Raw genomic sequence first — 27191 nt, 5'->3', positions numbered from 1 at the left:
GTTATTATTAACTTTTTTTGGCAAGAAAAACAATACAATAAGCCCTCCAGTCACATTGTTACCTTTGACCTTTTGCCGGTGACGACGCACTTGCCTCCCGCACAGTCAGATAAGGCGGCTAACTGCGGAGCTAAAGTAGCGAACATTCCACATTACACTGTGGCCGCTGCTCATTTGGCCCTAAGCAAGATCAACCATGATCGGACGGATGGCTATGTCTTCAGTCTGCACCGCCTCTCCAATGTCAACCTGAATAGACATGTAAGTGAAACCAAATGAGCCCCATGGATGATGCAGTATTGTTTGATCTAAAACACTGTTTACTCTGTGCTTTTAGTCTTTTACATTGAAAATTATGTTTTTTAATTCACAAAAAACTGTTCTGTAATGATTACAGAACAGTTTTTTTGTGAATTAAAAAACATAATTTTTGGTGAAAGTACTGGAGTAGGCTTGCTACTTGTCAGACAACGGAAAACTTTGAACGTTGTATAATTTCTCTACTTTAGCAAAGAGTAGCGGTTTAAACGGAGGAAAGTAGTTCTTACTCTGAAGAACTACTGAGCGGGAGGAGACAGCCAGGTGAGGAAAAGCTGTTCTTATCTATCGATTCAGTATTTTTATCATACAGACATTAGGCTGTTGTTCTTGTGCTATGAGCTAGCTGCTAGCTAATGACTTTGCTAGCAAAGCAAGATAACTAAAAAGCTTCCCTGTGTCGTTAAAGGGATAGTTCGGGATTTTTGACATGAATCTGTATGGCATCCCCATCACCAGTGTCATGCAATCACACTGACTTACCCCTGGCAGCGTCCTGTGAGCAGAGATCTCGTCCAGTTTTGGTCAAGCCGAAAGTAGTCCGGCAGGTTTGCTAGACCCAGCGAAATAAAACGTTTCTCTTCCCAAAACATTATGTGTTCAAAACAGTGATATTTTTGCATCCCAAAAACGTTGTAGTGGAAAAAGTCACACATCGTTATCAATTGGTCCTATTTTCTCTCTGTTCGTATCAGTGCGCGCCGTCATTCAGACAGCGAGCTCAACAACAGCCAGATGCATGTCTCCCTCCGCCTAGCTCCTAGCTGGGCGGAGGGAGACATGCATCTGGCTGTTGTCAGGTTAGTAGGCACTAGCTGTCTGAATGACGGCGCGCACTGATACGAACAGAGAGAAAATAGGACCAAGTGATAACGACGTGTGACTTTTTCCACTACAACGTTTTTGGGATGCAAAAATATCACTCTTTTGAACACATAATGTTTTGGGAAGAGAAACGTTTTATTTCGCTGGGTCTAGCAAACCTGCCGGACTACTTTCGGCTTGACCAAAACTGGACGAGAACTCTGCTCACAGGACGCTGCCAGGGGTAAGTCAGTGTGATTGCATGACACTGGTGATGGGGATGCCATACAGATTCATGTCAAAAATCCCGAACTATCCCTTTAATGATAGTAGGACATTCTTCAGTATTACTTATGCAGTAGGGGCACATCGCCCATCAAAAACCTATCATCTCCATAATGGATATATGTCTGATTTTCTAATTTCCTTTGCTGCATGATGTACATTTCATTTATTCTAGCGTTAGGTAAATGTATCTTGAAGGAGAACTCATCCAGAACTACCATGATAGATTTATGATAGATATAATGTATGAAGCTGGTGAAAACAAAACTGCGCAGCTTATGCAAGGAGGATCGGTCGTCAGACCTTCTTTTGTTGGCAATCGAGGATGTGCCAATCATTCACAGTGAGGTTATTAACATTTTTAAAGACATGGCTAACAGAAAACTGCTGCTGTGAACAAAAGAGAACAAAAATGCTTAAAAGTTGGAAATTTGTTTTTAAACTGTTAAATCACCATGACGGAAAATACGTTTTTGGATCATAATCTTGGATTTAGTTTGGGGGAAAAAGGCAAGAGACTGAAATAAATAAGACACTGACCTTCACTCAACACAGAAAAGATGAGACAATGAGGAAAAAAAGAAAAGAGAAACTGACAGGAAAAAACGAAGAGGAAAGATTGAAGAAAATGTATATAGGTACTTACAAAATACACTAAGACAAACAGAGTAGGCTTTTCTCATGGTGACATGCATTAATAAAATGTTTGCTTTTGTTCTTTTTTTTCTGCAGTTCCACGTTAAAGTTTGATGCAGCAGCTCTGCTTTTCAGAATGGACCGTCTCCATCTCCACTGTCAGTACAGCAAACCAGGCAGACATTCTTTTTATAGATTACAGTACACTAAAAGTTTGCATTGTGCCCTTGTATGCATTTTTAACAGTTTAATTCTGTAAAGACAAAATATGTCTGGTGGTCCAGCTCTGATTTACATCTTTGGCTAAATTGCAGGTTTGAATATTGTAATACTTTCCTATAACAAAATAGACCTGCAGAAAGAAATTACTAATAAAATATTTTACATATGCATAGTTCTATGTTCTATGTAGAGATTTCCCTTAGCTTTGATTGTATGTCTCACAATTTTGTAATTTATCATTGTTCATTAAACTCTGAAAGCTATGTGACTTTGTTAATATTCTGTCCTAAAATGCGATAAGATGTGCCCTTTTTTTTTTTGAGCACCTGCCCCTTTAGTGGTCTCTGCACGGCCCTGCAGCTGTGTAATATTTTTTAAATGAGCCATTCTCTACTATGCTGAGTTTATAAGTATTCACCATGCTACCTTCCTTTATTAATTCTTAATTTTCTGTGTCTAGATTGCAACCAATCCTGGCACAAAAAGTGTTATGTTAAAAACAAGGAGAACATCGCTTAACCAGTGCAAGTGGTAAGGTTTTAAGTAAAAATATTCTCGGTGAAATGCTTTCTAAGTATACAAAGTATAAATGCTATTTTATCATTATCAGGTCTGTACAAAACAAAGTTCAAGTGAGGTGGCATCATCAGAAGAAGAGTATGTTCCTGATTCCGTAGACGATTCAGACAGCTCATGGGACGACAGATCAGAGCCTTTAAAAATTTGTCACAAACTAGTACAGAATCATGAGGTCTCCACCAGCAAGTGTGCTTCCAAAAAGAAAAGATACCACCAAGAAAGTTTTGTAGAGAAAGATGGAGAGTCCAATTCTGAAGCCGGAGAATCATTATCTAAAATCTGATCAGCACAAATCAGCTTGAAGTATCAAGAGTTACTGCCAAAATAGGAAACGCTGATGCTGAAGGCATGATTGTTGATGGTGCTGATGCTACGGCTGAAAACGTCTCGAACAAATCATTCTTCCTCAAAAATAAAACTTACTGCTACATTTGTGGAAACACGTCACTTAAGAACTCACGAGAAAACACATGCAGATGTTGCTCAAGTTTTAAGTCTTCCCAAGAGGTCCAAAAAATGTATGAAAATGCTTATTAAGCTTTGCAACAAAGGAAACCACTTTCATAACTCAGAGGTCTCAGCGAATGGAGTTGGATCACTAAAACTAAGATGCACATCAAAGAAAAAGTACATTCTAAAGGACTACATTCACTGCATGTACTGCCAGGCACTATATCTTCGAAGACATCTGTGGTGTCATGTAGGACAATGTTCTTCAAAACCAGGAGAAGCCACTTCAGAGTTTGGAAGAAACAAAGTTTTGTCTTTTGCCTCTATGAATGAGTCAGCTCTGTGTCAACAGATATCACCAGGTGTTTGGAACATGTTAGCTGTTATGAAAGATGATGAGATAACTTCTACAGTGCGAAGTGACTTTTCTATTCTTCAGCTGGCCCAGTCATTCTTTAACAAATATGGACAGGATCCCACAATATATGACTATATTTGCCACAGACTCAGAGAATCAGAAAGACTTCACAAGGAATTCTCAATACATACTTTTGAGGATGTAAAATAAGTAAAGTAAGTAAACTTTATTTGTATAGCACTTTTCACAGACAAAGTCACAAAGTGCTTCACATGATAACATAAAAACAACACAAGTAAAAACAGATAAAATGCAATAAAAGCTATAATAAACAAGGGAATAAAACAACAGGCTATGTGCTTTGGAAGGCTAGTGAAAACATGTGTGTTTTTAGCTGTTTTTTAAAGATGTCCACCGAGTCCAGAGAGCGCAGGGACAGGGGGAGTTCATTCCAAAGACGGGGTGCCACCGCTTTAAAGGACCGGTCTCCTCGGGTTTTAAAACGGGTCCGAGGAACCATAAGCAGGTTTTGACCTGAAGACCGTAGACTACGGACCGACGTATACGGCTGGATCAGACCTGTCATGTAGCCAGGCGCCTGTCCATGAAGGGCCCTGAAGGTAAGGACCAGGATTTTAAACTTTATCCTGGAAGCAACAGAAAGCCAATGTAGGGACTTCAAGAGAGGAGTTACATGGGCTGTCCTATTTGTACGGGTCAGGAGTCTTGCAGCAGAGTTCCTGACAATTTGTAGGCGACCCAGCTCCTTCTTGCTCAGACAGGTAAACAACCTTAGACTTATGTAAAGGTTACTGGCAAGTCCCTTTAGATGCATCCTGTAAAGAATACAGGTGTGGAAGGAAAAATCCAGCAAAGTTGGTTGGAGCAAAAACAAAAGGTCATTTATTAAGGCTCTTCCATCAGAGCATGGTTATACTGAACACAAAATGGCAGCTTTCCCATCAGACTCTTACTACAGCAATCAGTCCACCTATATACTGTTATGCCCGCCTTCTCAATTTACCCACAGCCAATCAAAGTTCAGCCATCATGGCTCCCTCTATAAGAGAGCTGGGTTTGAGGCGGGCCTCCTCCTTAGCAAGGTTCCAAGATGGCTTCTAAAAAGGAAACACCCACAAAGGTAACAAACAATTCAAAAAACAAAAGAATCACATACACACACTCTAGAACCTGAACATTATAGAAAATCTTATTGCTTCTTAACATTTACTCACTTCCTCCCCCCTCTGGTTCACAAAACTCAGGCAAACGAAAAAGGTAGTCAGCAATCAGATTTTTCTTACCTGGACAATGCTGTATGGTGAACTGGTATGGCTGAAGGGCAAGGCACCAACGAAATATCCGTGCATTCTGATGCTGCTTGGAGTGCATCCATTTCAGAGGTCTATGATCGGTTTGCAAAGTAAACTCCCTTCCTAGGAGATAATATTTTAAAGAGTCCAGAGCCCACTTTATTGCAAGTCCTTCCTTTTCTACTGTGGAGTACTTTTTCTCCCGGTCAAACAGCTTTTTACTTAAGAAAAGGACAGGTTTTTCTTCACCAGCTTCTCCCTGAGCGAGCACTGCTCCAAGACCAACATTTGAAGCATCCACTTGAACAATAAATGGCTTGGAAAAGTTAGGACTCTGCAAAACAGGAGCTTGACAGATCAGTTTCTTCAAAGATTGGAATGAATGTTCACAGTCATCCTTCCACATGATTTTAGAAGTAGATCTTTTTGTTAACTCAGTCAAAGGGGCTGCTAAAGTTGAGAAATGGGGTATAAATCTCCTATACCACCCAACTAAGCCCAAAAATGATCTCACTTGCTTCTTTGTTTTGGGTCTGGGGATTGTTTGAATGGCTTTTACTTTTTCAAGTTGTGGCTTTATTTGTCCATGGCCAACAAGGTAACCCAGATATTTAACTTCTTCTTGCGCCCATGCACACTTGTTCACATTCAAAGTGAGACCAGCCTTCTGGATCTTTGCCAACACATCCTTAAGGTGTTGTAGGTGATCCTCCCATGTCTCACTGTATACCACAACATCATCCAGGTAGGCAGCAGCAAACTTTGAACAGTCATTAAGGATAATGTCCATCAACCTTTGAAAGGTAGCTGGTGCCCCATGAAGACCAAAGGGTAAAACAGTATAATGGAATAAACCCATTCCTGGAATCTGAAAAGCTGTGTATTCTTTACAGGATGGATCTAAAGGGACTTGCCAGTAACCTTTACATAAGTCTAAGGTTGTGATGTATTTGGCCTTCCCCAATCTTTCCAGTAGCTCATCAATGCGTGGCATGGGGTAAGAATCAAAACAAGAAATGCTGTTCAACTTTCTTAAGTCAGAACAAAAGCGTAGTTGAGATGAGTCCTTCTTGGGAACAAGCACAATGGGATTTGACCACTCACTTCTTGATGGCTCTATGACTCCCATTTCCAGCATTGTCTGGACCTCCTGTTTCAGTGGTTCCATCATCTGTTGGGGAATCCTGTAAGGCTTAAGACGAACAGGTGTTGTGTCTTTCAAGGTTATTTTGTGTGTTATGACATCAGTTCGCCCAGGTACATCTGCAAACAGTGATGGAAAAGATTGTTTAATCTCACCCAGCTGTTGCCACTGGTCTGGAGTCAGATGCTTTGGAGCCTCTTCAGATTTGGCCAGTTTTCTGCATGGACTCATTTCAGCTTCTCCATCCATCAACATGGCACTGTCTTCAGGCTGAATGTCTTGTACCATCAGGGTTTGCTTCACATCTATTTCTGGAACATTTCTTTTATGATACTCCTTTAGCAGATTTACATGGAGCAATTGCTTTGACTTTTGTTTTTCTGGACAAGCAATTTCATAAGTTACCGGACCTGCTCTTTTAATCACAGTGTAGGGTCCTTGCCATTTAGCTAGTAGCTTACTTGGTCCACTGGGCAAAAGTACTAAAACTTTCTGGCCAGTTTTCAGCTCTCTTTCACGGGCATGTCTGTCATACCATACCTTCTGCTTGTGTTGTGCTTTCTGCATATGGTCTTTAACTTGTTCTCTGTATTTTTCCAGTTTGTCTCTCATTTGCAGTATGTAGGAGATGACGTTTGTTGTTGGTGAAGACCCTTTACTGGATCCAGATGCCCCTCCAGCCATCCAGTTCTCCTTCAGCATGTCCAAAGGGCCTCTAACGTGTCTCCCATAAAGCAACTCAAAAGGAGAAAAACCAGTTGAGGCTTGTGGTACTTCTCTGTATGCAAACAAAAGAAAAGGCAACCATTTATCCCAGTCTTTCCCAGTTTCATCAATAAACTTTCTCAACATTTGTTTTAATGTACCATTAAATCGTTCTACCAAACCATCAGTTTCTGGATGGTACGGAGTAGTACGAATACCTTTTATTCCCAGTTGATCATAAAGAGTTTTCATCACTTGTGACATAAAATTGGTACCTTGATCAGTTAGAATCTCCTTTGGGATACCAACTCTGGAGAAAAGGTCTACCAAACACCGGACAATGTGTTTGACCTGGAGAGAACGTAATGGAAAAACATCTGGATATCTGGTTGCATAGTCACAGATAACTAATGCATATTTTTGACCATTACTGCTCTTAGGTAAAGGACCTATAATATCCATGGCGATTCTCTCATAAGGAACAGTCATTATTGGTAAAGTCTGCAACTGGGCACGGTCTGAAACTTTAGTGGGGGCTACTAACTGACAATCATGACATGATTTGCAGTACTCAATCACATCTTTATATAATCCTGGCCAATAAAAACGCTGAGCAACACGATTATATGTCTTTGCCTGTCCTAGGTGCCCCGACCATGGTACAGTGTGACCCAGATGCAAAATTACTGAACGGTATTCTTTTGGTACAACAAGTCTGGGTTCATCAATGTCTGCTAGATACAAAAGTTCATCCTTTATAATAAAAGGCTCTCCTGCTAAACTTTTGAACTCCACAGTAGTCTCTTTTTCACCATCTTTGTTTGCTTTATCAAAGAGAGGTTTCAGAGATGGATCATTTTCTTGTCTTTCTTTAAAGTTATTAGGAATTTGCCACTGGAGATCAACACATGGAATTAAAGGTAATGTAGGTTCAGGAAGTTTTGACTTGCTTTTGTTTTTGTTTTTCTCCTGTCTACGTTGTCGTTTTGATTTCCTGATTTTACTTCCTCCTTTATACAAATCATCATCTGCATCTGGCAGAGGTTCTAAGCCCTTTTTCATAGATCGTGTCATGACAGCACAGGAATATACCACAGAATTTTCTTGAACCAAACTGTCTAGGATTGGTAAATCTTCCCCTAGGATAACATCATATGCTAACTGATTCACAACTCCAACAGTCAACATAAAAGCTTGGCTTTCAACTTCAATAGTGACATCTGCAGTTGGATACTCTTTCTGACATCCATGAACACAAGTAATGTTTACCAGCTTGTTAAAGTTAGGCATTACATTGTTCAACAAAGAAGATTTCACCAAAGTTTGTGAACTACCCGTATCTGCAAGAGCTTTTACAGCTTTGCCATTTATCATCACATCTACCACATGTTTATGTGGAATCAAACCATCAGAAAGTTCATAATTATGTTCTTTGGAGGGTACCACACATAACTCTACTGACTTAGGTTTTCTTAAAGGACATAAAGAAGCTTTGTGACCAGGCTGCTGACAATAGTAACAAGTGAGGTTATACTTTAGTCTGGATTGTTCCGATTTCTTACCACCCCTCATGTCCAAGTTGTCAGTCTTTATTGCATCTGGAGGTTTTACCTCCACAAACCTTGGTCTCCCCACAGTTACTCTTGACTTTGAAGGTTCTCTGTGAGCAGCCAAGTAACGTTCAGCCAGATCTGCAGCTTCCTCTCCGGTCTTTGGATTGTTCTCCTTCACCCATGTGCGGACGTCTGGATGAAGCACACGTAGATACTGCTCCAAGATGATGGTTTCCCCGATCTCTTCTTTACTCCGACTGTCAGGCCGCATCCATCGCTTGTAGAGTCCCTTTATCCGACTGTAGGTTTCACGCACACTCTCTCCCACAGGTACATTGGTGCTTCGAAACCGGTATCTGTAAGTCTCTTCTGTCACATTAAACTTAGATAGCACAGCAGCTTTAATAGATTCATAAGAGTCAGACTGGTCTTCATCCATACCAGCATAGGCCTCCAGTGCTTTTCCAGTCAATAATGTGACCACTCTAGCAGCCCATTCAGTTGGTTGCCATCCCCATGTTTTAGCTATGCGTTCAAAACGTATGAAGAAACTTTCAGGATCCTCACCTTCCTTGAAGTCAGGTATCCTAGGATCACCTCCACGGGTTGGTTCCACTCTTTGTCCTGGAACATCATGCGCACCACGCAGCTGAGGCTGTGCAGGAAGTGGTTGAGATGGATAACGAGGTTCAGCTTGGTAACCAGAGGCTCCTTGGGCTTGCTCTGTTGCTAATAGCTGAGATAGTGTTCTGCTCTCTCGCTTTGGGAAAACTGCTTCTGTAGAAACTTCAGTCTGTACAATCGTCTCATCAAGTTCAGTATATACATCACTTTGCAGCTTTGGCATGTTACTGCGCAACTGTTTAATCTGTTCAAAGTTTGCTGCTGCCTACCTGGATGATGTTGTGGTATACAGTGAGACATGGGAGGATCACCTACAACACCTTAAGGATGTGTTGGCAAAGATCCAGAAGGCTGGTCTCACTTTGAATGTGAACAAGTGTGCATGGGCGCAAGAAGAAATTAAATATCTGGGTTACCTTGTTGGCCATGGACAAATAAAGCCACAACTTGAAAAAGTAAAAGCCATTCAAACAATCCCCAGACCCAAAACAAAGAAGCAAGTGAGATCATTTTTGGGCTTAGTTGGGTGGTATAGGAGATTTATACCCCATTTCTCAACTTTAGCAGCCCCTTTGACTGAGTTAACAAAAAGATCTACTTCTAAAATCATGTGGAAGGATGACTGTGAACATTCATTCCAATCTTTGAAGAAACTGATCTGTCAAGCTCCTGTTTTGCAGAGTCCTAACTTTTCCAAGCCATTTATTGTTCAAGTGGATGCTTCAAATGTTGGTCTTGGAGCAGTGCTCGCTCAGGGAGAAGCTGGTGAAGAAAAACCTGTCCTTTTCTTAAGTAAAAAGCTGTTTGACCGGGAGAAAAAGTACTCCACAGTAGAAAAGGAAGGACTTGCAATAAAGTGGGCTCTGGACTCTTTAAAATATTATCTCCTAGGAAGGGAGTTTACTTTGCAAACCGATCATAGACCTCTGAAATGGATGCACTCCAAGCAGCATCAGAATGCACGGATATTTCGTTGGTGCCTTGCCCTTCAACCATACCAGTTCACCATACAGCATTGTCCAGGTAAGAAAAATCTGATTGCTGACTACCTTTCTCGTTTGCCTGAGTTTTGTGAACCAGAGGGGGGAGGAAGTGAGTAAATGTTAAGAAGCAATAAGATTTTCTATAATGTTCAGGTTCTAGAGTGTGTGTATGTGATTCTTTTGTTTTTTGAATTGTTTGTTACCTTTGTGGGTGTTTCCTTTTTAGAAGCCATCTTGGAACCTTGCTAAGGAGGAGGCCCGCCTCAAACCCAGCTCTCTTATAGAGGGAGCCATGATGGCTGAACTTTGATTGGCTGTGGGTAAATTGAGAAGGCGGGCATAACAGTATATAGGTGGACTGATTGCTGTAGTAAGAGTCTGATGGGAAAGCTGCCATTTTGTGTTCAGTATAACCTTGCTCTGATGGAAGAACCTTAATAAATGACCTTTTGTTTTTGCTCCAACCAACTTTGCTGGATTTTTCCTTCCACACCACACCTCTCAGCACAACATACAGTAATCCAGTCTTGAAGAGACGAAGGCATGGATGATTCTCTCCAAATCATCGTGAGAGAGGATTTCCCTTACCTTGGAGATATTGCGCAGATGGAAGTAACAGTTCCTGATCAGTTGTTTTGTGTGTAGCGCAAGGGACATCCCCTCATCGAAAATCACTCCAAGATTACGCAGACTGGATTTGGCTGAGGAACATAGATCACCCAGGTGCTGTTTAATGTCAGGGATGGCACTGTCAGGAGCAATAATGAGTGTCTCAGTCAGGGATGCTGTGAGACCTGCAAATTTTGATTGATTGGTTATCAAAGCAGTCAAGAAAGTATCTGGATATGATGAAGAAAAGCACTGCTACCATACTCCAAGCCTCACTCTAAAGTTAGGTCACTCACTACAGAAAGTCAGCAAACTTTTACTTTGAAGAGCACTCATGGCACAAGACAGTACGCAAATAAAGTCAACCCAGGGTTTCAAAACTCTCTATGCTACAAAATGGTCTGAACTAATCTTTCATACTGCTTTAGCCTCTCTAAATGAGCAGCATTTCAACAAGCCTTCCACTCTTCCTTTCACAGAAGATTGTTCAACGTCTTCACAGACATCTGGAGAAGACTACAGAACAAGCACTGAAGGACTTGGAAGGCCATAGTTCACCAAAATCATATAGTGAACTGTGTAAGGCCGCTATGGCAAATATAATGCTTTTTAACAGGAGAAGGGGAGGAGAAATTTCAAAGATGACAAGGAATGGCTTTCTGGAGAGAGACACAAGTGCCCTGCATAAGGATGTCGCATTTGGACTGACCGGATTTAAACTTCGCCTTTGTCAACACTTCAGTCGTGTTGAATTAAAGGGTAAAAGAGGCCGGAAGGTTGCAATGTTACTTTCACCAGACATGGATAAATGTCTTTAACACGCCCAATAGAAAAAAGAAAAGACTGTGGTGTTCTGGCAAAAAACATGTACCTGTTTGACAGACCTCATTGTCTGACTCCCTACACAGGACAGGACTGTTTGAGGCTTTATGCAAGTGAATGTGTGGCTGAAAAACCTGAGCTCCTCAGATCCACACAATAAGGCAAAAATGTTGCACCTTTGTCTCAGATCTTAAACCTGAGGAATCACGAGTTGGACCAGGTTGCTAACTTCCTTGGTCACGATATTTGCGTTCATCGTGAATATTACAGACTTCCTGAGGCTACTACACAGCTTGCCAAGATATCCAAACTGCTGCTTGCCTTGGAGAAAGGGTCTATCAGAAGCCTTCAAGGCAAAAGACTTAATGAGGTTGAAATCGAAAGTAATGCCATTTACAGTTGTTTATGTTTAAAAATAAACTTATTTATAGAAAATGTATGGTAGCAAAATGGAACAAACAATTCATAGGCACTATTTAGCACTTTAACCTCATAATTCATTAAGGCAATATAATTTGTTGTTTTAGACAACCTACACTGTAACTAATTGCTGTAAAAACTACATGATGAGAATACAGCCAGGAGGCTGGACTTTGAATAAATAGCTCTTAGCTGTAAACAGAAATGCATCTGGACAGAATATTGAATTTGATTGGACCATTAGACCACGTGTATAACTTTACTGTAATATTTGAATGTACAGCTGCCTTGTTGGAACTTTACCAACAGGAGGCCAGTGTTCGCATGCGGGAGGAACAAGGACTTTATCTGGCTAAGTACTTTTTGAGTTTTTTTTGTTGATTAGTGGATAAAAAATGCAGGCTATGTGATGATACTGAGCTTCTCATGCATTTATTACGTTGTTCGCTAACGTTGTCTTCGGGGTTTTCTAAGCTAGCAGTGTGAGCAGTACAAGTGCTTTTTTGTTCCGTTTTTATATTTGGTTTTTAACCAGAATCAGCCGAGGGTTACATATTTAGCTAAAATTAATAGTTATAGTGTTATTTTGGTTAATGCTTAGTTTTTTGTCTAATACGTCCATGACAACCGAAAACTGGCATATTCTGTTTCTAACTCTTCCATACAGCATCTGAGACGACATTAAAAGGTCTTGTTAAGTTAGCCTCATCTAGACAGCTGCATATTATCACATTAGTTTCTGCTTTTTTTGTTTAAATTTCGTTTGTAATCATTAAAGGAGAAGTTCGGTTTTTTACACTTTAAGCCCATTTTCTGTAGTGTCCAGGATGAAATCAAATGATCGACACCAAAAGTTTGACAATTGGTCCTGTCTCTGCTTTTTGGCTTATTTAGAATCAACCCCTGGCTGCTTTAGAATGGCTTTCATAGTGCATGTCCGATAATGTCCTTAAAACAACCTTAAACGTTCTTTTTTTAAAATATGCTACTCACCATGTCGTCAGCGCTGTTCAATGACGTTCCAAAAAAAGTTTCGTGAAGAAAAAACTTTCCTGTAATGTTTTATTTAGCATTTTGTAAATCCCATTGAGTTCTGTAGGAATAGTCAATATTCCGCTGCCACCGGAAACGGAAATGGGGCCTGTTTACACAGTTGTAGTCTTTTCGCTTCACTCTGTGTACGCCGACGTCGAGAATCAAGAATCCACCTTTCGTATTCCATTTTCAGAGTTTTTTAAAGTGTTTAACAGAGACGTTAGCACCTGCAAGCTCACAACGCTACGGAAGCCGGCAGACCAAACCAGATGAAAGTGCGCATTCAGTGTCTGCTCTGCCGATAATGCAAGCGTAGAAGAAGAAATGTGCTGTTTACCTGTGCAAAGAAAGAAACAACAAAAGAAAAATGTCTGAGGACTTCAGTGTTGAGGAAGAGCATGAGTTCTTTGCCGAGCTGAATGCGCACTTTCATCTGGTTTGGTCTGCCGCGCTTTCCGTAGCGTTGTGAGCTTGCAGGATCGCGCTTTCAGGAAATCCTATACACTACTGTTTATGCTCTAAAAACATTCTAAATGACTTTGTTTCGAGTAAATTCTGGATGCTACCCACTCAGGACACTTGGAATACATTGGACGAGCAGTATGGAGGAATATTGACACGTTTTTTGTGGACTTTTATGGACCTTTCTGTCTCGGACACCATAGACCTCCATTATTTGAATATCAGCAGACAGCAAGAAGCTTCCCAGATCTCCAGATGCATTTGAGATATCAAAAAAGTACTCCAGAGTGTTGTTCAGCATGGGGGTGAGTAGAAAATGAAGGCTAATCATGTTTTGGGTTTACTATTCCTTTAAGAGTCCTCCGGTAATGAGGTAACCCTCTGCAGGTGTGTGAGGAGGCCATCGAGAACCAGGCGCTGCCTGGTGGAAGAGGGAAGAACAAACAAAAGCACAACCCACACAAACTGGATTCCTAACACCCTCCTGACCCCTCAAGGGACAAGGGGGATAGATATTGGATGGATGGATGGATGGATGGATGGCATTATGAGTGACTATGTTTTCAGTGTTGACAACGCACATTTTTCACCGAACGAAAACTAGACGAGACGAGACTAAAATCCCCACTAATAAACAATAACTGGGAGTAAATCAGAATTAATTTTCGTAGACTAATAAAGATAAGATGAAAATGCAGTTCGGTAAATAAAAACTGGGCTAAAATCTATGGACATTTTAGTTCACGAACACGGACAGCGGACAGTTTTTTTACTTGATCGTAAGCGTAATTGGAGACAATGACACATGAAGTGTGCTCCTGATGTCCAGTCTGCTCCGTAGCTTTGTTTTGGTCGCTGTAACCGCAGAAAATCCCGCTTCACAAAGATAGGATGTTATAGATAGGATGAGTCTTGAACTGAATTAACCTGTGTCAAAAGGCACAGATGCAACGGCTGATGTAATTGGGAGAGAATACCGCAATTTTTTCATTTTTATATATATATATATATATATATATATATATATATATATATATATATATATATATATATATTTTTTTTTTTTTAGCTTCTAAGCACGTAGTGACCATAGCCACTTGTTGATAGAATTGTATGTGAAGTTAAATTTATGCTAACTTAGATATGTTATACTGGCCGGGTAACTATAGGTTCAGTTAAATTGCAAGTTTGATTAAAGCAGACAGACGTTTTAGGTAATCTAGCTGCAAGTGTACTATAGTTAACATAAAACACCTCGGCAGCTACACATGTATGCTAAATGCTAAAACAAACTGAAACTATTTATCAGGATAAAAAAAAAATAAAAATAATACGCCACACATAATTCAGAACAACTTTAACCTAGATTTTCATACACAAAATAGCCATTGCTAGGGGAACCACTGCAGGGATGCAAACTCCAAATGTCTTTATTTGGTGACATAAAATGCTGCTCTGTTTATCTGCACATTACTATTACACGACATTTGATTTAAATTGGCATCATTATTATACAACCAAAATGCATGCACACATAAAAATGTCTGCAATTTATTCCTGCATAAACTCAAATTCAAACTCATACAAACAACCTAATTATCATGTTAGGTTGTTTGTATGAGTTTAAAATGGATTTTCAAATGTAGTTTTTTTTTACAGAGACCTAGTTTTTGTTAAGGAAAAAAAAACAGACCTATATGCTACTTATACATTTGGAATTCCTATTATGCTGTGCATCTATCCTGACATTGTATTAATTTCTGTTCCAGATTGAAGATACACCACCACCAACAACCTACCAGCCACCCAGAAACAATGACAGGCCAGCTATACAAGCTTCATTAATTGCCCACACCAAATACAAAGCTGACTCTCATGACCAACGTTTTAAAGAGGAAGCCATAGCACTGTGGATAGGCCGAACAGGCCTCCCTTCATGGACTGTTTTTTACAACTTGACCTCAAATCTATTTATTTTATTATTCCATGTGAACTAGCTTTAAACAGACAGCACTTGTGTTAAGTTCAAAAGGTTCCCGCGGGTCCTTAAAAGGCATTGAATTCTTCAAAATAAAACTAAGGCCTTAATTGGTATTAAAACGTCTTAAATCAGTCTTTCATAGGTCTTAATTTTTAAAACATCATAAATAGGATTATTTTTATTACGATTTCTTTTTGTAATCTAAATGAAACATTAAAATTTATTTTTTTTAATAAAAAAAAATAACGGCTCGCCATTATTGGTTCTGTCCCGATAGCGCCGCGGTTCTCAAAGTGTGTGGCGCGACCCACTGGTGGGGAATTGAGACGTGACAGGTGGGGCGCGCCAAGTTCCGGTGTGTGTGTGTGTGTGACTATAAATGTAGAACGTGTGAGAGCAAACTGTCCTTATAGCTGTATGTTGCCGCTTTTTAGACCAATCAAACCCACAAAGTAATCATTACTAGTCTACATGCAGTCTAATTAAAAGAACATTAGATATGAGAAAAATTTCACCTGGAACTGAAGTGCCAAAATAATGATTGACGTGACGTCGGCATATTATTTGTAACGGAATAAACTTTCGCGCCCCAGTGTTGCCAACTCAGCGACTTTGTCGCTATATTTCAGACCCCTCCAGCGACTCTTTATCAAAAAAGCGACTAGCGACAAATCGAGGGACTTTTGGAGACTCTTACGTGAAAGCACGTATCGTTCCTTTTCTTGTCCTCCAGCGGCAGGTGCTGCCGTGGGGCGCCTCCTCTGTCCCCACCCCGTTCTCCCCCGCTATCACAGAAGTCCCTCTCAGCGCTGCAGTCAGAGACACAGCACGCAGACTGCAAATAAAGCGCACATGCGCCGGGATTGACGGCGCAGGTTGATCATAAATAACTGAATTTGAAATATTTTATCTTATCCAATTTTTATCTTATTGGAGCCACCACAGTGATCCCATGTATTAAGCAGCACCTCTCTTCCCTGAGTGGATTGTTTCAAAAATAATTCCCAAACAACAGTGCTCAGTATGCCTGGGTTATTATGGATCCATTCAATGCAGCAGGTTGGTATTTTGACATTTTATTGAATATTATACTCATATATTATACATTAATTTATTTCTGTTGTATGCTACTAGCTGGAATGGATTGTTGTCAAACTGATTTCTTTGTGTTTATTATGCATTGAAAAATAAAGTAAGTCTATTTTTTTCTATTCTGTCTGCAGCACCTGCTGATTTTAGGTCTGCTGAGGAGGACCAGTTTATTGACATGATGTCTGACTCCACCCTGAGGCTCAGGTTTAATGCTCAGACTAATAGTGAATTCTGGTTTGGAGTGGAGAGGGAGTATCCCCTCATCGGGCAGAGAGCTGTGTGCATTCTTCTTCCCTTTGCCACATCATATCTCTGTGAGATGGGCTTTTCAGCTGTTGCTTCACTGAAAACAAAATACAGATCTCAGCTGAACATTGAGCATGACCTGAGAGTGGTAGTATCAAGCCTGCAACTCCGTTTTGAGAAACTGTGCAATGCGAAACAGGCTAATTGCAGCCACTAATGCAGGGATAAATAGACCCGTCTTGCCAGATGGATTTCACTTCTTTTCTTTTTTTAACAGATTGCAGATTGGCACTTTAATTTTTTTCTATCTTTGAGCTTAATACAAATTTTGACACAGCTGCATTTTTGTTTTCTTTATTTTTGAGCTTGCTGTTATTTGATGTAGATAGTTTGTATTTAGATACTACTTGTTACTTCAATAAAATTGGAACATTTTAAGATTGTTGCATATTTCATAAGCATTGTGTTGGGGCGATGGGGACAGGCGGGGCTTGAAAATCCCCCCTTGTCCAAAGTGGGGAATGACAGAAAAAGTTTGAGAACCACTGCGATAGCGGAACCAATAAAAGTGTTGTTGCGGCCGGGACATTTGGGAGATGCGCCATTAACTTTTTGTTTCGCAAATATGAGCAAGCGTAAATGTAACGAAAATTGTCTATCCAGCTAAGAGTTTTCTCCATGGCTAAAACCAGGGAACATACATGAGGCACAGTGGATTTGGTGCAAGAAGTCCTTCAAGCTCGGAACGATGGGAATTAATGCAGTGGAGTCACGCATGCGAAGCGCGAAACACAAAGCGTCAAAATGGAGTTACAGAGAAACAGCCGGTATTTCTCAGTTTAGTTCCACCCTTGTCTCTGTAACGCCTCCACTTATCACCAAATCAAACATACTAAGAAAACCATACAAAGAAAAATAGCTGCAGAAAAGACTTAGCACTGGTTATGTTGTGGCTTTAAAACTGATTTGTTTTGTTCCCTGCTAAAACAAAGTTTGTGAATTCAGTTAAATAATTCTTAAAATATATCTGTCATTTGTGTGTTTTTAGCTTTCTTCCTGTATGGGAAGCTTTTAAAAATTTGAAACATTAGTGCAGTGGTTTATGTTAAAATAAACCTTTGGGTTAAGTTGTCGCAAGCAGGTTTTTCTAGTGTTTCTTGTGAATTTGGTCTTAAATTTTTATTTCAAGTGGCATTAAAAAGTCTTGAATTTAACTTGACTTATGCTGTAGGAACCATGTTATTTCATTTGTTTCCTTTGTCAGGTGTATTCTATTTGTTTTAATGCAAGAATTTGTGTTTGTGTCTTTGAACCTTAACAATGTTCAAAATAAATATGCAAATATTGCCAGGACATATTCCATGTCTGCATGTGTTCCTTAAAATTGTGTTTTTTTATCAAAAAGATGAGAGAAAATGTTGAAATGTGAAATAATTTTAGGAAAACTTAAATATTATCTGCTGACAAAAAAGTAAAAGGTTAAAATTATGTCCTGACTAAAACTAGACTAAAATGTTGACAGTTTTTGTTGACTAAAACTAAAAGAATAAAATTGTTTTCTTGGACTAAAATAAAGACTAAAATGCTCTGACTTATAGTCGACTAAAACTAGACTAAATAAAAATGGGAAGATGTCGACTAAATGTGATAAAAACTAACAAGCGATGCTGAAACTGGACTAAAACTGAAACTAAATTTAAAAATGGCTGGTAAAATTAACACTATTGTCCAAGAGCCTGCTTATGTTATTAAACAGTGGGCCAAAACACTAAGTATCACCGGGAACAGCTTCCAGGACCTTTCTTTAGTGTATGAAAACCAAATGCAAGAAAAGTATTGAAGTCCATTGTCTTTCCTGAGGAAATTAATGCCCATCAGAAGGACATTCAAAAGCATGTTAGCACATGTATCAGGAAATCAGATTTACAGCATCTGTCCTTGTTTCTAAGGTTCTGCACAGGTTCAGATCTGTTCCTGGATTAAAAAAAAAATTCTTATTGAATTCACAAAGATTTAAGGGTTTCTCAAAAGACTTATTCTTCACACATGTAGTTGTGTCCTTGAGCTGTTAATCTATTATGATAGCTATACAGATTTCAGTGCTGAAATGAACAAAGTTTTAAGGATTTTCCCTCAAATTTCCTTGTCAGAGTTTAAGGTTTTAGAGATAACATTTCACCTGGGTGATTTTACCTTCCCAAACTTTCACCAGATGTAATAAAATGGATCAACTGTTGGGGATAGGTAAATGCTGGTTTGTACGTACAGTATAGCTGTTGGTTAGGTTGTCAAAAATCAACAAGAGAGATATTACACCACACATGCACAAGTTCTGCATATGAGATAGTATGTAATTGTAATGAGATAGTAACGCAATATAATGAGATAGTATCTCATTATATTGAGATATATATATCATTATATCTCATTATAATGATATATATATATATATATATATATATATATTTATTTTTTTTTTTTTTACAGAGTGCCGGAAACGGGCTTACATAGCATTTAATTGACCAAAAAAATAAAAAATAAAAGATTTTCCTGCGTCCATCACACATCTAATTCGTTGTGAGTGTACTTGGACGGTTTGATGTCAGAGCTTAGGGCTGTCTCTCTGTAAATTATCATAAATCTTTGTTGAAAAAAATATTTATCTTGTGTTATTGAATTTGATAAACATGTGCTTCTATCTTATTAGGCTTTAAGTTTTGCGGAAAAAAAACTAATCGGCTGTTATTAGACTGTTTTGTTTAGGTGAAAAAAAAAAAAAAAGAACAGATTCGCCCTTTTTTTCCCCCTGGGGCAGGTGCCTGAACTGTGCTTTTTTGCTACACTATTACTGGCGGTAAAAATTGAATAAATATATATTTCAAGTGATCATATAGCATAGTTTTTTTTAGGTTGTGCCGGTCATAGAAAATCTGAACTATATTTTACGCTGAAACTCTTTGAATGTGCACCTTCGACTAAAATAAACTTCAATTTCAAGACCAGGATGATTCCCTGTCCATTTTACTCCAAAAAATCTGAAACTGTTTTTTCATATTTGAGGCACATGGAATTTCACAGAAATCTGCCTAATGTCAGTTTAAGATGTGGAATAACAACCTGTAGCACGGTGTTCAAAAACTATAATGCTTTCAAATCACATTCATACTGTACAGTTTTCATAAGCAGCAACACGCAGCTATCGATTCAGTCTACACTGATTTTACCTGTCATGTTGAATATTGTGATGTGCAGTGTGATGATTCAGTTTCTTTTTACACTTAAAAACTCATTTAAAGGAAGTCACAAGTGTAGCTTGTCCATTTAAACAGTGCATACGAACCTTTACAATTTTGTCTACATTCACATCACATGTATCAAGTTGTCACAAAGGAAGGACAGAGCATAATATGCTTGAAGTCATTGTCCAGAAAAGCAATAAAAGTCATCACAGTGAGGAGACCTCACCTGTCATAACTATGATGGGTCATTCAGTTGATAGATGTAATGGCGAGGCTTCAAACGATGCCATGGTTGAGCACTTGTATAGTAATTTAGAAAATACAGATGAAGACATTTTTCTTCAAAATCTGGCACTCTTTTATTTAAAGATGCAGGTAAAAATGTTGCTTCCTTCATCTGTTATTCAAACCATCATTGAAGGGTTCCAAGAAATACACAACATGAGCCAGTTAAATCAAATAAGTTTGCCACATTAAAAACTGCTTGGAGTCCCTGAGACAGGTATTGAAAAAGTAATAGATGAAGTAAGGATGATGATCTTTTCCAGAATTGCAATTCTTACAAACTTAAAACAGATCATAAACGCAAAGGAAAACTTTAAATACATTGAACCTTCCTCAATTTGTTTAGGGAAGAATGAAGCAGGAAAGGAATGTTTTGCTCAGTACATTCCAATCAAAAAAACAATTGCTGGTCTTTTTCAGAATGACTCCAATAGAGAGCAGCACAGATCCACACGTTTGGATATCCATGAATAAGATGTATATAAGGATATCTGGGATGGCAGTTTAATCACCCAAAATGCTTTGCTTAAAACTGACCCATTGTCTGTTAGCTTGATTCTGTATCAGGACTCATTTGAGGTAGTTAATCCCTTGGGCTCAAGCAAGAAAAAACACAAACTCCTTGCAGTCTACCTCAGTTTAGGAGACATTTTGCCCTACAACCGATCTACTACAGATCATAAAAGCGTGCGCCTGCGCGTTCACGACGCTACGGAAACCGCGGCAGACCAAACCAGATGAAAGTGCACTTTCGTCTGGTTTGGTCTGCCGCGGTTTCCGTAGACTCGTGAACGAGCTTTTAGGAAATCCTATACACTACTGTTTATGCTCTAAAAACATTCTAAATGACTTCGTTTCGAGTAAATTATGGACGCTACCCACTCAGGACACTTGGAATACATTGGACGAGCAGTATGGAGGAATATTGACACGTTTTTTTGTGGACTTTTATGGACCTTTCTGCCTCGGGCACCATAGACCTCCATTATTTGAATGTCAGCAGACAGCAAGAAGCCTCCCAGATCTCCAGATGCATTTGAGATATCAAAAAAGTACTCCAGAGTGTTGTTCAGCATGGGGGTGAGTAGAAAATGAAGGCTAATCATGTTTTGGGTGTACTATTCCTTTAACGAAAAACGGACAAAATTGTGTTGTGTTAATCAGGAAGAACTTTTGGATTATTATCCATTACCAATATATAAGCTGTGTGGACTGTCAGTGCTTGCTCTTAACCACTCTTTTCCTTTTCTAGAATAATGTCAGCCATTTCTGCTGAGGAAATTCAGAGGGCTATTATGAAAGCCCTTCCTGGACTCCCTCAAGCGAAGTTGGACTTGTTAGCTGGGGAGTAGAAACCATTGACGATCTTAAAAGGAGCTCCTGGAGCAGACCTGTCAGATGTTTCTCCTCCCATCCAGTTTTTGATGTTTTTTTAGAAGTGTGCTACAGCTAAAGATCTTGAAGGAATACACAATCTGTTGCCAAGTCCACGACTCATTGTCCTTGGTAAGTACAGCATGCACTATTTACCATTCAGTGTGTCTGTTTCTTCCATTCTTTTGTCTAAAGACATGTTAGTGTTAGGTCAGGTGAGATATTGACATGTTCTGTATCTGGCAGCCCTACATCCATAGACAGAGTGGTAGGAAATGCATCTTGTCTGTCTGTCTGCAGACATGGCATGTGGAGAGAGACAGAATATATGCTTGAGTAGTAGTAGATACTTCTCTGTGTGATATGGCAGGCCGTTTTATTTTAGAGATAAACAAATGGAACAAAAGAGAGGACAGCGCTTTGAATAAATGTCAAGATTCTTCCTAGTCAAAACTACAGTCCTACTAGTCAGAACTGTACATATAGATATCTTAAATAACATTTTTGTCAGCAAAAATGACATTCCAGGATGCCAAAAATAAAGCTTCTAGTAAGAATAAACGTTCAGATACCTAGAAATCTTTAAAAATTTGAATTTGCCCTTTTGACATTTATGAGCTTGACTGAATATCTATTCAAGATGTCTCACCTGCATTTCTACCTAGTCAAAATTAACATTTTAGATATCTTAAACAACATTTTTCCAATCTAAAATAAACATTTCAGATATCTTGAATATAATTCTTACTAGTACAAATGATGTCACTTTTCCCTATTCATGCGTATTGGGCCTTTTCTTCCAGATATCTACTATAACATTATCTAAATGTTATTTAACCTATCTAAAATGAACATTTGTCCTATCTAAAACTGAATTCTGATGAGGATGAATTCTAATTTCAGTTCTCAATAATAGTTACTTCTACTCAAAATTACTATTTCAGATACCAAAAATTAACATAACATTACAGATATCCAGAAATCCAAATATATTTCTGCTATATATCAACTATAGATATGACTATTTCAATTGGACTTTCAGATATCTAGATTTTAAAGGACTTTCCAAAATGCTGTTCAAGATACTTAAAAACATATTTTGACCAACATTCAAAAAAGTATGGGGCTCGGTTTTAACATAAAATATTGAGACTGACTAGTAACATTTCTATTATAAATACATCATTCTCCCTAGTCACAGTTACAATATTCCTAGTCAGAATTTTATTTTAGATATCACTAATTACATTTGTACCAGCAGAAATTGCATTTGAAATGCTCTGGAATCAAATTTGTACTAATAAGATCTGATATTTCAGATATCTACAAATCTTTACTTATTTTAAGTGTCCGTTTTAACGTATATTTGTTTGTATTTCAGATATCTTTAATAGTATTCCTCCTATCTATATTGAACATTTTAGATATCTGAAATGTAATTCTTACTAGGACAAATGATGTCACTTTTCCCATATTCATGTGTATTAGACCGTTACTTTCAGATATCCGAAATTGCATTACTCCTGTCTAAAATAAACATTCTGAATGTCTAAAAATACACTTCCGAATCATAATAATCATAATTTTTATTTCTGATATTTCAAGAATCAATTACTAAAAATAGCATATCTTACATAGTTTAAGGCTTTGAAATGTAAATTCAAGACATTCAGTTTTATGAGTCTAGATTTCCTCTCTGTGGATTTGGCACCGGTAATAAACTAATTGAAAGAAAAAGAAATAAGCTCGTCCTCAGCCAGGGAATTTGTGGCGACAGAGAGTGTCTTGTAAGCAAAACTTCACCAGAAAGTCTGCAAAAGCAGAAGTTCTGTTCATGTTTGCCTCCATTTTACTCCAAAGGGAAAAATATTCTGACGGTGTTAGCATACGTTGCATCAATAATCAGTTACTTAAAAGCAGTATTTTGAAATATATATATATATAGGAAGAATGGCAATTAAATGTCAACTAAATTCTTCCTAGTAAAACTGTAGTTTTAGATATTTATAAAGACCTTTGTAATATTAGGAATATATTTTAGATGTCAGAAATTAAACCTAAGATATCTGCAATATTTTCTTCATTCTTGATTTCTGAAATAGAAATTATGACCAGTAACAATTGTATTAAAGAGATCTGAAATTCATTTTTAGACATCCAGAATGTTTATTTTAGATAGGGGTAATGTCATTTTGGATATCTGAAAGTAACACATGAGTGGGGAAAAGTGACGTCATTCCTACTAGTAAGAATAACCTTTCAGATATCTGAAATGTTTATTTTAGATAGGAGGAATTCCATTAAAGATAACTGAAATGCAGTTCTTAATAGTACAAATTTTATTCCAGATTACTTCAAATGTAATTTATACTGGTTGAAATGTAATTAGTGATATCTAAAATAAATTCTGACTAGGAATATCGTAATTGTGACTTGGTAGAATGTTTAGAGATACCTATATTAGAAATATGACAAGTCAGCCTGACTATTTTATGTTAAAATGGAGCCTCATTATTTCTTTAGAAGTATCTAAAACTGCATCATTAATAAAATTGAGATATCCGAACTTAGATTTAACGAGTCATAATATGAGTAGTTGACATCTGTAATGACATTTCTACCTGCAGAAATATATTTTTGATGTAAAGAATTTAATTTCTAGATATCTGTAATGTTATATTCAGTTTAGATTTCGGAAATAGTCCTTTTGGCTTGTAGTAACTCTATTATTAAGATCTGATATTAAAGCTCATCCTGGTCAGAATTCAGTTTTAGACAGGAAGAATGTTTATTTTAGATAAGAAGAATGTTAAGGTATATATCCGGAAGTAAAAACCCAAAGAATGGAAGAATTTTATCTTGGATATCTAAAATGTTCATTTTGACTAGGAGGAAATGCATTTGAGACATCTGGATACATATTCAGTCAAGCTAATAAATGTCAACTATGTATATGCCACCCCTCTCTCTGTCTGTCCTTAGTAATGTCCCTATAGACAGTGGACACATCATCGCACTTTGTCAATAGAGAGAGGGACGGCACATAAGCTGTTCTTCTAGTGTCTGAAATTCTGAATAGTCTAAATATTATTAAATGCACATACCCTAAAGTAGCAACACATTAAAGTAGGAAAATGAAGAAACAAAGTACCTGAACAATAAATTAAAATGAAAAATATCAGTGAAGATTCCTTAAAAAGTCTTAAAAGGCATTGAATTCTTCAAAATAAAACTAAGGCCTTAATTGGTATTAAAATGTCTTAAATCAGTCTTTCGTGGGTCTTAATTTTTAAAACATAATGAAAAGGATCGTTTTTATTACGATTTATTTTTGTAATCTAAATAAAAAATTAAATTGGACAATTTTTTTTTTATTTAAAAAAAATAACGGCTCGTCATTATTGGTTCCATCCCAATAGCGTTGCTGCGGCCGGGACATTTGGGAGATGCGCCATTAACTTAAAATAAGTTATATGAGCAAACGTAAATGTAACCAAAATTGTCTCCAGCCAAGAGTTTTCTCCATGGCTAAAACCAGGGAACATACATGAGGCTCAGTGGATTTAATGCAAGAAGTCATTCAAGCTCAGAACGATGGGAATGAAGGCAGTGGAGTCGCACATGCGAAACGCGAAACACAAAGCGTCAAAATGGAGTTACAGAGAAACAGCCGGTATTTCTCAGTTTTGTTCCACCCTTGTCTCTGCAACGCCTCCACTTATCACCAAATAAAACATACTAAGAAAACGATACAAAGAAAAATAGCTGCAAACATTATTAGCACTGGTTATGTTGGGGCTTTAAATCTGATCTGTTTTGTTCCCTGCTAAAACAAAGTTTGTGAATTCAGATAAATAATTGTTAAATATATCTGTCATTTGTGTGTTTTTAGCTTTCTTCCTGTATGGGAAGCTTTTCAAAATTTGAAACATTAGTGCAGTGGTTTATGTTAAAATAAACCTTTGGGTTAAAGGAATAGTACACCCAAAACATGATTAGCCTTCATTTTCTACTCACCCCCATGCTGAACAACACTCTGGAGTACTTTTTTGATATCTCAAATGCATCTTGAGATCTGGGAGGCTTCTTGCTGTCTGCTGAAATTCAAATAATGGAGGTCTATGGTGCCCGAGACAGAAAAGTCCATAAAAGTCCACAAAAAACGTGTCAATATTCCTCCATACTGCTCGTCCAATGTATTCCAAGTGTCCTGAGTGGGTAGCATCCAGAATTTACTCCAAACGAAGTCATTTAGAATGTTTTTAGAGCATAAACAGTAGTGTATAGGATTTCCTGAAAGCGCGCGCCTGCCAGTTCACGAAGCTACGGAAAGCGCGGCAGACCAAACCAGATCAAAGTGCGCATTCAGCTCGGCAAAGAACTCATGCTCTTCCTCAACACTGAAGTCCTCAGACATTTTTCTTTCGTTGTTTCTTTCTTTGCACAGGTAAACAGCACATTTCTTCTTCTACACTTGCATTATCAGCAGAGCAGACGCTGAATGCGCACTTTCATCTGGTTTGGTCTGCTGGCTTCCGTAGCGTCGTGAACGCTAAAAAGTTAAAATATGTTTGAACCATATTTTAACTTCCCTGAATTTAAAGTACATACCAATTTGGCTTAAACTGTATATAAATATTTTAATAAAACATTTATCTACATCCTCAGCTTCTTTCCTGAGGCAGAGAGCACTGAGCAAAATCTTTTTTTTTTTTTTTACCTAGAAGAAACATAAATTTTTTTGTGAACTTGGCAGTGAAGAAGAAAAATATTAATTTCTTTCAGTTATGAATATATCAATAGCGTATGACCAACCCAAGTGCTTTACAGTGAAGTCACCAACAATAAGAAACAAACAGTAAAATAAGACGGTTAAAAGATTCAGCAGGGGTGGCTGCTCAGCCAAAAGCCAAGGTGAACAAATGGGTCTGGAGACGCATTTTAAAAACACACACAAACACAGAGGGGCAATGCGTTCCACAGCATGTGAGCCACAACTGCAAAAGCTCCATCACCTCTGGTTGCCATGAGGGGTTGAGTATTGTCCAGGACCATCTAGTTGGCTGACCTAAGGGCTCTGGAGAGTTGATGCACCTTAACAAGGTCAGATGGGGCCATTCAAAGACTTAAAAACAAATAAAAGAATCCTAAAATCAATCCTGCACCTGATCGGAAGCCACTGAAGTGAGAAAAGCACAGATGTTATGTGCTTGCGTTTCTTTGTCCCAGTTAGGAGGCGAGCTGCTGCATTCTAAACAAGCTTCAGACGGCTGAGTTCCGACTGGCCAATGCTGACGTACAGGAGTTAGAGTAATCTAAGCAAGATTCCTTCCCTGCGATCATGTACAAGGTGCTAGTGGGCCAAGGGTACTAAGAAGAACCTGGACCAAGTAAGGGTGACCAAACAGGACAATCTCAGGTTTGTTTTTATTTAATCTTAAGAAAGTCCATTTAAGTCTTAAAATCCCTCATGTAACTAAACACAGCAGAAATAGATTCCTTAAAAGGCGCCTTTTAATGGCAAGTAAACCTGAACATACATGCTCTGTGAGGCAGTGAAAAGGAATATTATACTTCCTAAATATCGACCCCAGGCGTAGCATGTAAATGGGGAACTGTAGAACACCCAGAACTGACCCCTGAGGAACCCCA

Source organism: Cyprinodon tularosa, unplaced genomic scaffold (genome assembly GCF_016077235.1).
Source record: "Cyprinodon tularosa strain WSP-4 unplaced genomic scaffold, ASM1607723v1 ctg405, whole genome shotgun sequence".
Lineage (NCBI taxonomy): Eukaryota > Metazoa > Chordata > Actinopteri > Cyprinodontiformes > Cyprinodontidae > Cyprinodon > Cyprinodon tularosa.
This window is presented reverse-complemented; position numbering follows the sequence as displayed.